At 43.5% G+C, this 14,248-nt stretch overlaps 1 protein-coding gene across 1 annotated transcript in view; it reads right to left on the bottom strand.

The window, feature by feature from the left end:
• The window catches only part of LOC115108205 (polyamine-transporting ATPase 13A3-like), a 70,899-nt gene that overhangs the window by 55,379 nt on the left and 1,272 nt on the right, over positions 1-14,248 (bottom strand). The window lies entirely within an intron of this gene.

Raw genomic sequence — 14,248 nt, forward strand, 5'->3', positions numbered from 1 at the left:
ACAGGAGGGGACTGAGCACGCACCCCTGGGGAGCTCCAGTGTTGATGATCAGCGTGGCAGATGTGTTGCTACCTACCCTCACCACCTGGGGGCGACCTGTCAGGAAGTCCAGGATCCAGTTGCAGAGGGAGGTGTTTAGTCCCAGGATCCTTAGCTTGGTGATGAGCTTTGAGGGTACTATGGTGTTGAACGCTGAGCTGTAATCAATGAACAGCATTATCACATAGGTGTTCCTTTTGTCCAGGTGGGAAAGGGCAGTGTGGAGTGCAATAGAGATTGCATCATCTGTGGATCTGTTTGGGCGGTATGCAAATTTGAGTGGGTCTAGGGTTTCTGGGCTAATGGTGTTGATGTGAGCCATTACCAGCCTTTCAAAGCACTTCATGGCTACGGACGTGAGTGCTACGGGTCTGTAGTCATTTAGGCAGGTTGCCTTTGTGTTCTTGGGCACAGGGACTATGGCGGTCTGCTTGAAGCATGTTTGTATTACAGACTCAATCAGGGACATGTTGAAAATGTCAGTGAAGACACCTGCCACTTGGTCAGCACATGCCCGTAGCACACGTCCTGGTAATCCGTCTGGCCCCGCAGCCTTGTGTATGTTGACCTGTTTAAAGGTCTTCCTCACGTCGGCTACGGAGAGCGTGGTCACACAGTCGTCCAGAACAGCTGATGCTCTCATGCATGCCTCAGTGTTGCTTTCCTCGAAGCGAGCATAGAAGTGATTTAGCTCGTCTGGTAGGCTATTGTCACTGGGCAGCTCACGACTGTGCTTCCCTTTGTAGTCTGTAATAGTTTGCAAGCCCTGCCACATCCGACGAGCGTCGGAGCCGGTGTAGTATGATTCAATCTTAGCCCTGTATTGACGCTTTGCCTGTTTGATGGTTCGTCGCAGGGCAAAGCTTCCGGGTTAGAGTCCCACACCTTGAAAGCGGCAGCTCTACCCTTTAGAGCAGTGCGAATGTTGCCTGTAATCCATGGCTTCTGGTTGGGGTATGTACGTACAGTCACTGTGGGGACAACGTCCTCAATGCACTTATTGATAAAGCCAGTGTATTCCTCAATGTCATCGGAAGGATCCCGGAACATGTTCCAGTCTGTGATAGCAAAGCAAGTCCTGTAGTTTAGCATCTGCTTCATCTGACATTTTTTTTTATAGACAGTCACTGGTGCTTCATGCTTTAATTTTTGCTCGTAAGCAGGAATCAGGAGGACAGTTGTGGTCGGATTTACCAAATGGAGGGCGAGGGAGAGCTTTGTACGCGTCTCTGTGTGTGGAGTACAGGTTATCTAGAATTGTTTTTCCTCTGGTTGCACATTTAACATGTTGATAGAGATTTGGTAGAACTGATTTAAGTTTGCATTAAAAAAAAGTCTCCGACCACTAGGAGCGAGTGGTTTGGGTGAGTGGTTTCCTGTTTGCTTATTTCCTTATACAGCTGACTGAGTGCGGTCTTAGTGCCAGCATCTGTCTGTGGTGGTAAATAAACAGCCACGAAAAGTATAGCTGAGAACTCTCTAGGCAAGTAGTGTGGCCTGCAGTTTATCACAATATACTCAACTTCAGGCGAGCAAAATCTAGAGACCTCCTTAGATTTCGTGCACCAGCTGTTGTTTACAAATATGCACAGACCGCACCCCTCCCCCCCCTCGTCTTACCGGAGTGTGCTGTTCTAGCCTGCCGGTGCAGCATATATCCATGTCGTCGTTCGGCCACGATTCCGTGAAGCATAGGATATTACAGTTTTTGATGTCCTGTTGGTAGGATATTCGTGATCTTACCTCGTCTAGTTTATTGTCCATTGATTGCACGTTGGTGAGTAATATTGACGGTAACAGCAGCTTTCCTAGTTGTCTTCTGCGGGTCCGGACGAGGCATCCGGCTCTTCATCCTCGGCGTCGCTTCCTCTTGCAAATAATTGGGATGTCAGCCCTGTGGGTTGTTTGGAGAATATCGTGCGAGTCCTGCTTGCTGTTGTTGTTGAAGAAGAAATCTTTGTCTAATCCGAGGTGAGTGATCACTGTCCTGATATCCAGAAGCTCTTTTCTGCCGTAAAATAAGGTTGCAGAAACATTATGTACAAAATAATTTACAAAAAACCCCACATAATAGCACAATTGGTTAGGAGACCGTAAAACGGCGGCCATCTCCTCCAGGGCCATCTTGTACACCATGCGTATATGTGTTTGTCTATGCTTGCATTGCATTGCTTCACAGTCCCCGCTGTTCCATAAGCTGTATTTTTACCAGTTTTTTAAAATACATTTTTTACTGCTGGCATGAATTACTTGATGTGGAATAGAGGTCCATGTAGTCATGGCTCTATTTAGTACTGTGTGCCTCCCATAGTCTGTTCTGGACTTGGGCACTGTGAAGAGACTGGTGGCATGCCTTGTGGGGTATGCATGGGTGTCCGAGCTGTGTGACAATAGTTCGAACAGACAGCTCGGTGCATTCAACATGTCAATGTCACAAATACAAGTAGTGATACAGTCAATCTCTCCTCCACTTTGAGCCATGAGAGATTGACATGCATATTATTAATGTTAGCTCTCTGTGTACATCCAAAGGCCAGATGTGCTGCCCTGTTGTGAGCCAATTGCAATTTTCCTCAGTCCCTCTTTATGGCACCTGACCAAGCGACTGAACAGCAGTCCAGGTGCGACAAACCTATGGACTTCTCTCCATCTTAGCTACTGTTGTATCAATATGTTTTGACCATGACAGTTTACAATCCAGGGTTACTCCAAGCAGTTTAGTTTAGTCAACTTCACTAGATATAATTTCAGCGTGCCATTTCACGTCAACAATGTTCAGTCTTCGAGGGTACCAGTTCGGACTCCCCATTTCGGCAGAAAAACATGATTCTCTGGTTCACTCCGTAGCGCAAAATTTCACATTTGTTTCTATTTTAATCTAAAGCACTTCATTACGCTTTCAGTGATGGGTGTTGCTGGTTTGTCTTGGCCTTGGAAGGTAAACCGCAGGGCAGGGACTAGAAAGGCCACCCTCTATGTGCCGCGGCCCGTGGGCTTGGAGTGCAAACAGTGCCAGGCTACTGAAGGGACTTGCACCATGTCAGGATATTTCTCGCCCCAACTCCGGATCAACATGGGCAGACCTGTTACAGACCACAGTCTTTGAGCTCACCTGTGAAAAGTACCCAGGCATCGGCTCAAAGGCCTGGGGGATATTGGTGCCGCGCTTCTCAAGCCCTCCATAACCACCTCCAAATCTCCAGTTTGGCAAGAACACCCTGTACTAACTTGAGCTTTCCAGAAAGCAGAGTTTGGTGGTCAACAGGGCAAGGTCAGAAAGAGGGGTTCTAACAGAAATAGGGGCTCTAACTGTACTGTGATGGTGAACACTGCAGCCAAATGCAGAAAAAGTAACAAGGTACTTTTCTTCACATCTGAAATGTTTAATTATCATAATCAATTCATCCCAAAAATGGAATGTACATTATCAATGGGAAACAAATCATGGCAAAACATGATGCCGAAGAGCCTCAATATTTCTTCTGCAGTTGGCACATTCATGAGGAAACCAAGAGGAGACTGTCAAGTCTCAAAATAAAATCTGACACCCAAACTAATCTATTAACAAAGACTTACCTCCAAGATGCTCCTGATCAAAGAAAATAAAAAGAAATATGGGCTAGTAGATAGCATTTTATTCCTCAAAGGAAGTTTAGTTATTTATTCATCACAGTGACCATACACTACCAGTCAACACTTTTAGAATACCTACTCATTCAAATGTTTATTTTTACACTGTATAATAATATTAGAGACATCAAAACTATGAAATAATGCATGTTTATTTGTAATACATTTGATAGTGTGTAGATTGAGGAATTTAAAAAAAAAAACATTTTAAAATAAGGCTGTAACGTAACCAAATATGGAAAAAGTCAAGGGGTCTGAATACTTTCCGAATGCACTGTACGTACATATCCCAACCAGAAGCCATGGATTACAGGCAACATCCTCACTGAGCAAAAAGTTAGAGCTGCCGCTTTCAAGGAGTGGGATGCTTATAAGAAATTCCACTAAGACCTCCGACAAGTACATCATACAGAAAAAGCGTGAATACAGGACTAAAATCGAATCCTACTACGCCGGCTCTGGTCGTGTAAACACGACACTTACATGCGACTTCTGCTATCAAAATACGAAGACCGCATTGAAAAGACTGGAGACACAAAAGTCGTTTTGTGGTCTGATTGTGTTCAGATCTGGCTGACCACTTCAACAGGTGGTCAGGGATGCATTGTGTGCAGATTTCTCCTCTGAATGCAATCAGGCTACCGAAAGCGCATACAATGAGCGACGCCATCAACACTGCTCCCACAAGTATCCAGAAAACGTATGTTTTGGGAGTAAGAGGAACATTTTCATTATAGCGTTGGAGGAAATACGTTCCTAGCATGAGGAACGCGTTTGTTGGCCTCAAATGTGAGGGGGTAGCAAATATTTAGAAAATATATTTTTGGTTTGGCTAGCGTTATGCTAATCCTTTTACAATCCCTTTAGTGTTGCTTGCTAGCTACAGAGGCTAGCTTGCTAGTTAGCTACTGCAATTAGTCGTGTTATTATATTTACCAGTATGCGTTTGTAGAGCGCACTCTGGCATTTGAATATAGCGCGGGATAAGGGAATCCGGACACACTGTAGACATTTAAATGTAGACGCATGACGCTGTCAGAATTCCATCAGAGCACTAAAGCTGCACAAACTGTCAAGTCGAGACACGGCCCGACACTCGGTGGAGGTGGTAGGGCTTGGAAACTATCAGGGATTACAAAGGGGAAACCCAGCCGTGAGCTGACCAGTCACGTGAGCCTACCAGATGAGTTAAATGCCTTCTGTGCTCGTGTCGAGGCACGCAACACTGAACCAAGCATGAGAGGACCAGCTGTTCCGGTCAACTGTGTGATCCCTCTCTACGTAGCTGATGAGAGTAAGACCTATAAACAGGTTAACATTCAGAAGGCCGCGGGGCTAGACTGATTACCAGGACGCATATTCAGACCATGCACTGACCAGCTCGCAAGTGTCTTTACTGACATTTTCAACCTCTCCCTGACCCAGTCTGGGAGAGACTGCGCACATGTTTCAAGCAGACCACCATAGTTAGGGCCCTATAAAATCTGCGATGCAGAGAACGCAGATGGAATCCAGGCAAACGGAATGCAATACTCAAAAATGAATTGAACTTAAGGAATCAACTAATCAACTATATTGATTATTTATTAAATAGCCTAAGTTTATCGTAAGAAATTAACAGAATGCAGTGATTCGTATTTCCTGCAACTTTCTGAAGAGACAATAAGAATTCTCCATCTCTGTATGTACGGTGCACGCGTGTAGCACTTTCTGTTAGTGAAAAGTGTTCTGGTAGATAGAAAGGGTTTCCCAAATACCTATTTTAAAGTGTGATTGAGAGCAGAAACTTGAGAAAAAATAAATGATTTTATAGGGCCTGTGCCCAAGAATGCCAAGATAACCTGTCTAAATGACTATTGCCAGCTAAACACTCACATCTGTAGCAATGAAAGGCTGGTCATGGCTCACATCAACACCATCATCCCAGACACCCTAGACCAGACATGGGCAAACTACGGCCCGCGGGCCACATACGGCCCGTTAGGCTTTTTAATCCGGCCCGCCGAACTTGTCCAAAATATAGTAAAAACCTCCTTTTTTCACCTTTCCCTGCAATGCCCACGTTTCCCCAATAGATGGCGCACTCAAAACACATTGACCGTTGTTGGAGTGGCGCGTATCTCTTTATTTCACTTTAATTTTCACTTCGTTTCACGTCACCATTAAGCCCTTCTGTGAAAATGAGCGGACCAAAGAGAAGGAAAGTGGACAGCGAATGCCGAGTGTTTAATAAGGAGTGGACAACAAAATACTTCTTCACTGAAGTCCGATCAACGGCTGTATGTCTGATATGCCAAGAAGCTGTTGCGGTTTTCAAAGAGTACAATATCAGCCGTCACTTTGCCACGAAGCATGCAAACTATGCTAGCAAGCAGTCAACACAAGAACGGGCGGCTACTGCTCAGAGGTTGGCAGCTAATTTACAGAGTCAACAGAACTTTTTCACCGACAAACTGCAATTCAAGAGTCAAGTACCAAGGCAAGTTATTTGCTGGCATTCAAATTAGCAAAGGCTAGCAAGCCTTTCTCCGAAGGCGAGTTTTTGAAAGAGTGCATGGTAGAGACAGCAGGTCTCTTGTGTCCGGAGAGCAAAGCCAAGTTTGAAAAAATCAGTTTAGCACGCAGGACAGTGACTCGCGCGTGGAACTGATTGACGAATATATAGTCAGCGAGTTAAACAAAAGGCGGAGTCCTTTAAGTTATATTCACTAGCACTGGATGAAAGTAACGACATAAAAGACACTGCTCAGCTCCTAATTTTTATCCGAGGGATTAACGACAGTTTTGAGATAACGGAGGAGCTTTTGAGCATGGAATCACTGAAAGGGAAAACGCGAGGAGAGGACTTATATGAACAGGTGTCTGCTGTCATCGAGAGAATGAAGCTACCTTGGAGTAAACTTGCCAATGTCACCACGGATGGATCGCCAAATTTAACTGGAAAAAACATCGGGCTGCTGAAAAGAATCCAGGATAAAGTGAAAGAAGAAAACCCTGACCAGGATGTTATTTTACTTCACTGCATCATTCATCAGGAGTCTCTGTGTAAGTCTGTATTGCAGCTTAATCACGTCGTGGATCCAGTTGTAAAACTTGTTAACTTCATACGAGCAAGGGGACTTAATCATCGTCAGTTCATTACGTTCCTGGAAGAAACTCATGCGGATCACCAGGACCTAATTTACCACTCTCGCGTCCGCTGGTTAAGTTTGGGGAAAGTGTTTCAACGAGTCTGGGAGCTCAAAGACGAGATTCGCTCATTTTTTATTTAATGGGAAATCCGAAGAATTCCCGAGCTGAGCGACACAAACTGGCTTTGTGACTTTGCGTTTGCTGTGGACATATTTTCACACATGAATGAGCTGAACGTGAAGCTACAGGGGAAAGATCAGTTTGCGCACGACATGTACACAAATGTGAGAGCCTTCAAATCCAAGCTGGTTTTATTCTCCAGGCAAATGTCAAACAAATCTTTCGCACATTTCCCCACACTAGCCGTGCAGAAAGAGGCCGCCCGAAATGCGAAGAAATACTGCAAATCACTGGACGATCTGCACAGAGAATTTTGCCGTCGGTTCTGTGATTTTGAAAAAATTGACAAGTCACTTCAACTGGTGTCCTGTCCCCTGTCACAAGACCCCGAATCAGCACCGCAGGAGCTGCAATTGGAACTGATCGATCTTCAGTCTGACTCCGTCTCAAAGGAGAAGTTCAAGTCTCTTAAACTGAATGACTTTTACGCTTCACTTAACGAGACCGCGTTTCCAAACCTCCGGAGGACGGCGCAGAAGATGCTGGTGTTGTTTGGCTCGACCTACGTGTGTGAGCAGACGTTTAGCGTCATGAAAATCAACAAAGCCCATCACAGATCCAAGTTAACTGACCAACACCTCAGATCTGTCCTGAGAATTGCCACAACAAAACTAACTCCAGACTTTGATGCACTGGCAAAAAAAGGGAGACCAACAACACTGTTCCCACTGAAATGGTGAGTTTTTCTGCTGTGTTATGAAAAAATGCATATGGAAAGTTTGGAAGTGCGTCTTTTAATTAAGAGCAATGCGCATTTACGCACAGCAGCGGTACAGTAGCTTAATTAACACGCCGCACATCGCTCTTAATTTAAATTTTCAGCTGCAGGTAGGATATTTAATACAGCCTATGTCTGTGTGCTTGGCAACGATACACGTGTACTGTTTGCGCGTGAAGGCGAGGGCGTCCGTGGCAAGTTTGTAGAGCGCGCGGTCAGGACAATCCATCCATGATTTTGCGGAGTTTAACACAAGTAGATATTATTGAGCTTGAGTATTTCGTTGTGTAATAATATGTTTTGAATGTTGAAAGTGATTCCATTTTTCAATAAATGTTGATTTCTTTAACTTTGCACCTTCGATTGAAACTTATTAAAAACAGACGCAATCTTGATAAATCACAGTGCGTATGTTATTTTAATCTATTTACATTTCCTCCTCCCAGTATCTGCGAAATAGTATGTAAATGCCATATCTTGCATATTCCTTGAGACAAATTTATTAACTGATAAGGGCTATTTTTCACATTTGAAAGACAGTTAATAAATTGGGTTGTAGTGTTCTTACTGTGCTATGAGGTTTGCACACACTACATTTAATGCTTTAGTATATCCGGCCCAAACACTCCCTCCAAATGCTCTTGGCCCGGCCCCTCTGTCAAATTTTAGAACCCATTGTGGCCCGCGAGTCAAAAAGTTTGCCCACCCCTGCCCTAGACCCACTCCAATTCGCATACCGCCCCAACAGATCCACAGATGACGCAATCTCTATTGCACTCCACACTGCCCTACTCCACCTGAACAAGAGGATCACCTGTGAGAATGCTGTTCATCGACTACAGCTCAGCATTCAAAACCATAGTTCCCTCCAAGCTCATCACTAAGCTCAGGACCCTGGGACTAAACACCCTCTGCAACTGGATCCTGGACATCCTGACATCCAGGATCCGGAGTTGGGACGAGAAATTGTATGTTACCGTGAAATGCTTACGTACAAGCCCTTAACCTCTCTGGGATATTCAGGACGGTAGCGTCCCACCCCGCCAACAGCCAGTGAAAGTGCAGGGTGCCAAATTCAAAACAAAAATCTCTAAATTAAAATTCCTCAAGCATACAAGTATTTTACACAATTTTCAAGATAAAATTCTCGTTAAATCCAGCCAGTGTCTGATTTCAAAAAGGCTTTACAGCGAAAGCACCACAGACGATTATGTTAGGTCACCACCAAGTCACAGAAAAACACAGCCATTTTTCCAGCCAAATAGAGGAGTCACAAAAGCACAAATATAGATCAAATTAATCACTAACCTTTGATGATCTTCATCAGATGACACTCATAGGACATCATGTTACACAATACATGTTTTGTTCGATAAAGTGCAAATTTATATCCAACAATCTCATTTTACATTGGCGTGTTATGTTCAGTAGTTCCAAAACATGCTGTGATTTTGCAGAGAGCCACATCAATTTACAGAAATACTCATAATAAACATTGATAAAAGATACAACTATTATACATGGAACTTTAGATGAAATTCTCCTTAATGCAACCGCTGTGTCAGATAAAAAAATAAAAAAGCAACCCATGCAATAATCTGAGAATGGCGCTCAGAGACCAAAACAGTCAGAGATATCCGCCATGTTGTGGAGTCAACATTAGTCAGAAATAGCATTATAAATATTCACTTACCTTTGATGATCTTCATCAGAAATCACTCCCAGGAATCCCAGTTCCACAATAAATGTTTGTTTTGTTCGATAATGTCCATAATTTATGTCCAAATAGATACTTTTGTTAGGGCGTTTGGTAAACAAATCCAAACGCACGTGCAAGTCCAGCCGAAAGGTTGGTCGAAAAGTCCAAAAAGTTATATTACAGGTCGTAGAAACATGTCAAATTAAGTATAGAATCAATCTTTAGGATGTTAACATAAATCGTCAATAATGTTCCAACAGGAGAATTCCTTTGTCTGTAGAAAAGCAATGGAACGCAAGCCAACTTTCACATGACCGCGCGTCACGAGCTCGTGGCAATCTGCCAGACACCTGGCTCATTCCGGCCCCACTTCACAGTAGAAGCCTCAAAGTTCTAAAGACTGTTGACATCTAGTGGAAGCCAGGGGAAGTGCATCATGACCAATATCCCACTGCATCTTCAATAGGGCATGAGTTGAAAAACAACCAACCTCAGATTTCCCACTTCCTGGTTGGATTTTTATCTCAGGTTTTCACCTGCCATATGAGTTCTGTTATACTCACAGACATCATTCAAACAGTTTTCTATCCAAATATACTAATTATATGCATATTCTAGCTTTTATGGCTGAGTAGCAGGCAGTTTACTCTGGGCACCTTATTCATCCAAGCTACTCAATACTGCCCCCCCAGTCACCAAGAAGTTACTATATTTCTTGAACTGCATTGTTGGGTAAAGAAAATATTTACTAAAATAAACGTTATCATTTTTTTTTTTGATTAAACAAGAAGGCTATTTTTGGGGCCTTCCTCTGACACCGCCTAGCATATAGGTCCTGAATGTCAGGAAGCTTGGTCCCAGTGATGTACTGGGCTATACGCACTACCCTCTTTAGCACCTTATGGTCAGATGCCGAGCAGTTGCCATACCAGGTGGTGATGCAACCGGTCAGGATGCTCTCAATGGTGCAGCTCTAGAACTTTAGAACTCTGGGGACAGAGTCCAAATCTTTTCAGTCTCCTGAGGGGGAAAGGTGCTGTTGTGCCCTCTTCACGACTGTCTTGTGTGTTTGGACCATGACATGTTCGCTGGTGATGTGGACACAAAGGAACTTGAAACTCTTGACCCGCTCCACTTCAGTCCCGTTGATGTTAATGGGGGCCTGTTAGGCCCACCTTTTCCTGTAGTCCACGATCAGCTCCTTTGTCTTGCTCACATTGAGGGAGAGGTTGTCCTGGCACCACACTGGCAGGTCTATGACCCCATCCCTATAGGCTGTCTCATCATTGTCGGTGATCAGGCCTACCACTGTTCTCGTTATAGCAAACTTAGTGGTGTTGGAGTCATGCTTGGCCACACAGTTGTGGGTGAACAGAGTGTACAGGAGGGGACTAAGCACGCACCCGAGGGGCCCGTGTTGAGGATCAGCGTGGCAGATGAGTTGTTGCCTGCACTTACCACATGGGGGCAGCCCGTCAGGAAGTCCCGCATCCAGTTGCAGAGGGAGGTGTTTAGTCCCAGGGTCCTGAGCTTAGTGGTGAACTTGTTTAAAGGTCTTGCTCACATCGGCTACGGAGAGCGTGATCACACAATTGTCTGGATCGGCTGGTTCTCTCATGCATGCTTCAGTGTTGCCTGCCTCGAAGCAAGCATAAAAGGCATTTAGCGCGTCTGGTAGGCTTGCGTCACTGGGCAGTCCGCGGCTGAGTTTCCCTTTGTAGTCCGTATATATTTCAAGCCCTGCCACATCGAATGAGTGTCAGAGCCGGTGTGGTAGAACTCAATCTTAGTCCTGTATTGACGCTTTGCCTTTTTGATGGTTCGTCTGAGGGCATAGCGGGACTTCTTGTAAGTGGCCGGATTAGCGTCCCACTCCTTGAAAGCGGCAGCTCTAACTTTTAGCTCAGTGCAGATGTTGCCTGTAATCCATGGCTTCTGGTTGGGAAATGTACGTATGGTCACTGTGGACAACGTCATCAATGCACTTATTGATGAAGCCGGTGACTGGGCTGGTATACTCCTCAATGCCATTGGATGAATCCAGGAACATATATTTCAGTCTGTGCTACGCTACAGTCCTGTAGAGTAGCATCCGCGTCATCTGACCACTTCCATATTGAGCGATGGCTCAAGACTACTTTAATATTATAGATCTCGCATCAACAGTGACTGACAAATAGACACTCCCAGCCCTCGTCTTACCAGACGTAGCTGCTCTGTCCTGCCAATGCACAGAGAAGCCAGCCAGCTCTATATTATCCGTGTCGTCATTCAGCCACATCTTGTTGAAACAGAAGATATTACAGTTTATGTCCCGTTTGGTAGGATAGTCAATTGTCCAGTTTGTTTTCCAATGATTACATGTTGGCCAGTAATATGGAGGGAAGTGGTGGTTAACCTACTCATCCTGTGTTCGTATACTCATACTAAGTGCACAAATTGTGACGTAAATTGAGCATGTAGTATGCTTATTGGTCATAGTATGGATATAGTTAGTATATCAAAAGTTCCCGGACGTCATACTAAATTCACAAGCAGTAGACACTATTGCCGTGCTTTTAGGGCCCATAATACAATTCTTAAGAAAATGGATGTGGCTTCACAACAGTTTCAGATTTGTAGCAAATGGTGGAAAATATGCAGCCGAAGTCCGACAAGAGAGAATACAAATTCATTGCTTTAATTCATTATGGACAAATGTTAAGAAAATGTTGAGCAATGTAATAAAGTAATGACTTTTCAAATAAGTTACACGTTATGTTGGCTGACAATTTGTTAGCTATGCTATCCTTACACACCGCTTATCATTACAGTAGTATGTACTGGTACGTTAACTAGCTACCTAGTGTAACTAATATATCGGACTTGCCAGTATATTAACTATATGCCATCTAACTAACTACCCAACGTTTATTGGCTTGATAATTCATAATTCTTAGCTAAGTGTAAACATTGTGTTTCTCAATGGACATTGTTAATTCACTCTGGTTATCTACTCCGATTTCAGAGCACTTTCTGTGCCAGAGCGCAGAATAACTGATGAATTTACGAACACTCAACACCCGTGGAATATAACCAGTGTCAGTAAACTTCGTAAAAAAAAAACATAATTAAATTGTTGCCAGCAGCACAGCACAGTTACACTCACCAACGCTCTGGATAACATGAAAACAGCCTAACCAGCTCTGCTATGGCGAGTAAAATTGCCAGAGTGAGATGTCCTCTCATTTGTGTCTGGAAGTAACTAGCCAACGTTAATTTGGGTGCTTGACTGCCGTTATGACATCAGAACTCTCAGATCAACCCTACTCCTCAGCCAGAGCGTCCAGGGTGCGCTCTGAACGCCCTGAGAGCGAAATGCTCTGAAAAATTGGCAAAAAGTTGCATAGCAACAGCATCAACTTCCTGTAGACAGGCAAAGCTCCTAGTACGCTCAACTGAAAGGATACCGTTCATTTACAAATAAACTAATAGTATGTAGTATATACTCATTAAGTATGTAGTATGTTAGTATGGGTAATTGAACACAGCTAGGGACTTCCAATAGGCCGATGGCACATCATGGAAACTGTAGCCTACTGTTCAGATGAGTTAAATGGAAACTGAAATCTTGACTGACTGTAGACCTATAACCTCATATAGCTTTAATATTAACTCCTGCAGAATTAATCATTTCTAGTTGTAAAATTATACACCAAATGTAGGCAAAATGTTAACTTGAGAACAGGTGTGAAGAAATATTATTTCTTTCATCATCTTGAGAGAATGCAAATGTCATTTGTAAACTTTCCAGTTCTCTTTTGTTATTACATTCTCCCCCCAGTCCTTAAACGCCTTTGCTCTACAAAAGAAGCAGGGATGACAGAAAACTTTCCCGATGTCAACTAGATTGAAACTATTTACGACGTTCTGGTGAGCATGGGTTTATTTAGTCTTCTAGGGCAACATATAATGACAGAAGAGAAGCTGCATGTATCTAATTATAGAGATGACTTACAACAGCAACAAAAAAACGTACCAATATGTCGGAAATTATAAGCAGAAAAGTATCTAAATCATGCAAAGCATAATCATGCACCCCGTCAACAACATACTTCCGCAGTCTGACTGTAGCCTCCAGTGCATTTTCTATATTAGCGAAACCTCAGATTTCCACATATAGTTGGGCGGTTGCGAATGGGTTATTAGCAATTGCGGGCGGGTGCGGGTGAACAAACAGCTGACTGGGCACCACTAATATAAATACATATACACACATACATATCTCTCTACCTCAATTACCTCGTACCCCTGCACATCGACTCACTGGTACCTTGTGCATATAGTCAGGTTAACATTACTCGTTGTGTATTTATTCCTTGTGTTATTATTTTTATATTTTCTCAGCATTGTTGGGAAGGACCTGTAAGTAAGCATTTCACTGTTAGTCTACACCTGTTGTTTACGAAGCATGTGACAAATAAAATATGATTTGATCAGGCTGATCACTTGTATCCTAAGGTTTACTTAATTTCTTTGATTTGAGCAAAGCCCTAATTTCCTGAAAGAGCAACTGCCACTAAAAAAACTACTTCTCATATAGGAAACAGACTATGTGGCATCGATTTGAGTTAAACATTTATTGTCAAAATGTACTACTACCTGTAAATAGGATAATTTGGGTCATGATGTCAGTCACGTCTAAAACAGAGTTGTGAGACTTGTGGTTGTGACTGCATCACAACGTCAATGAAGGTTCGGCTTGTTTCACACATGCTCACAGCTGGCAGCTGAGTCCAGAAGCACACAACCCAAGCATAATTTGGGTTGACTTTGGATATCCCTATAGGGGTTAGTTAGGGTACATTTGT

The sequence above is a fragment of the Oncorhynchus nerka genome, linkage group LG24 (genome assembly GCF_034236695.1).
Source record: "Oncorhynchus nerka isolate Pitt River linkage group LG24, Oner_Uvic_2.0, whole genome shotgun sequence".
NCBI lineage: Eukaryota > Metazoa > Chordata > Actinopteri > Salmoniformes > Salmonidae > Oncorhynchus > Oncorhynchus nerka.